The 2,340-nt window shown below is 35.9% G+C and overlaps 1 pseudogene; it reads right to left on the bottom strand.

The window, feature by feature from the left end:
- Positions 1-377: 377 nt before the first annotated feature.
- On the bottom strand, positions 378-487 carry LOC115064339 (annotated as a pseudogene).
- Between the last annotated feature and the right edge of the window lie 1,853 nt (positions 488-2,340).

Below are 2,340 nucleotides of genomic sequence, written 5' to 3'. Positions count from 1 at the left end.
GTCCCTGGTGGCAGCACAGTTCAGGACCCCACCATAGTCCTAAGTGGCATTACCAACTGCTGACTAGCTGTCCCTCACTACTTTCAAGTCTCCAGTTCTGCCTCTCTTCATTCTGCCCACATCCTTCTGTTTCTCTTTCTCTTCCATCTCTCTACCATTTACTTGCTCCTTGGTGGCGCCTGCTGTCTCTGAGTGTCTAGGGCCATCTCAGAGGTGGTCTCAGGAATGCTTTGCCATATCCATGCACTCTGGCACCAGGCAGAGGTCGTTTGGGGCACAGTCTCAGCCCCTCCACCTCCCACCAGATTGGTGGTCATCTCGGGCTAGTTCCATAGTGCCAGGCTCACTTTTTTGTTGTTGTTGTTTTTGTTTTAGGGAGAGTTGTGCTTCTAATCGTGTAGACGTTCACAGGTCAGAATCCTGAGTATAGATATAACCTCTCTGCTTTCTTCCACCTACTTACACACATGTATCTTCTAGGGGCAGGCATAACCTGCTGCTTTTAAATATGGATATAACAAGAGCTTGCCAAAGTCTTTTATAAAATTTAAATAAAATGTTTATTTTTGTATGTTTCCAAGAAGAATCATGTTACCTAATTAATAGAAATATTGCTTGAGAATACATATTTCTGTAACATATTCACTTCTCTCTTACTTTCCCTTAAGCTTCTGTTTCAAAAATTCACTTATTATATTCCAAACTGGCTTCCTGTGAAATAGTCTAGAGACTTCATATTTTCATTTATCTTTAAATTATTACCTTCATATTTTTATGTGTACGGATGTTTTGTCTGCAGCACATGTTTGCATTGTACACAAAAAGTCACAGAAAGTGTAACTGTCAGGTTCCATGAAACTTCAGTTACAGAAGATTGTGAGCTGCCATGTGATTGCTGGAAGCAGAATCCAGGTCCTTAGCAAGATCCATGAGTATTCTTTAAGACTGTGTCATCACTCTAGCTCCTTAGGTTACAGATTTTAAATTTTCTTTTGAAAACTAAAATGTAATAGATTCTTCTTGTTCAAATCATTCTTCATTATTTATAAAGGGAAAGTATCAGTGTGTGATCTAACTTAAGCAGCCATATTGTATGCTCAAAGGGCCTCTATTGTGCCCATAATGTTATTCACATACTTTTCAGTTTGAAATTACCAGGAAAACAAAACAAACAAAATGTGTGTTTATGTAAGAGACATAAACTAGCTGTTCTTCCTATTTAAGGTGCTTGAGTACGTTGTGGTACTGCATTATAGCATGTTAAAGATAATACTCCTCACAGCGAGAATGCTGCTCTTAGGAATAAAAGAGTTCACTGATGCAGAACAAGGAGAAAATGCCATTATAAGAAACATTAAGCAGTGCACATCTGAATTAAAATGTACATAATCAACTCATTAATACACTTGAAATTATTTTCATACTATTTTCATTTTATACCATTTTAATAGTAGTTTAACACTGAAAATTTGGTAGTAAGTTTAATACCGTAATATTGGGAATTATTTAAAATTGTTTCTGATTCTGTATTTACCAAGCTCACTCTTACTTATGTTTAGAATTCTATAGAGAAGAAGGTAAGATTTACATATATTTCTTTCCATATATGTAAGATGTACATGTAGCTATTTATTCAATTTCTTGTATTTTCATACAGAGAAAGATTGTGTTCTAAACTATGTTAGGAAAATACACTATGTTATCCATTCCTTGATTTAACCAAACTCAATTTGCTACATAATTATTTAACAAGGATTGACAATACATGCTGAGTTTGAGTGAGTGTATCACTGTTGGACTGATAGTTGTTTGACTAACTTATATTTTGATAAGAAAATACTTGACATTTAATAAATAGGTAAAGGATAGCATAACTAAAGGCAATAAAAAGGTTAAAACAAGATGGGTAGCTGATAGAATGGTGTGAAGAGACAACTAGGTAAGTGAGGTACCCTTACAGTGGTAGTCACAAAATCGTTTTGGAAGGGCTGACTTAGCAGTCAAGACTTGAAAGACAAGCTATATCCATTAAATTCCCCAGAAGAACCATGAATAAAGTTCCATCTATCAACTATAGATTAAGAGTACTTCACCCTGTCACATCCCTGACAGAATGAATGGCACAGAAATATGAAGACTTTCTAGAGTAAACAACAGCAGAGAGATCAAAAGGAATGTGTGGTTTGAAATGCCATCAAATAGACTAAGCTTACTGTTATTTTCTTTCTAGTAGCCCTGACCCATTAAAGTTTGAAGTCAAGAATCAAGATTGAACACAGAAGAACAGACACAGAAAACACAGTGTAGAGCTTGCTGACTTTAAACACTATGCAGAGTTTG

Source organism: Mus pahari, chromosome 6 (assembly GCF_900095145.1).
Source record: "Mus pahari chromosome 6, PAHARI_EIJ_v1.1, whole genome shotgun sequence".
In the NCBI taxonomy this organism is placed as follows: Eukaryota; Metazoa; Chordata; class Mammalia; order Rodentia; family Muridae; genus Mus; species Mus pahari.
The sequence above is the reverse complement of the archived record's forward strand: the minus strand, read 5'-3'. Positions and strand labels throughout refer to the sequence as shown.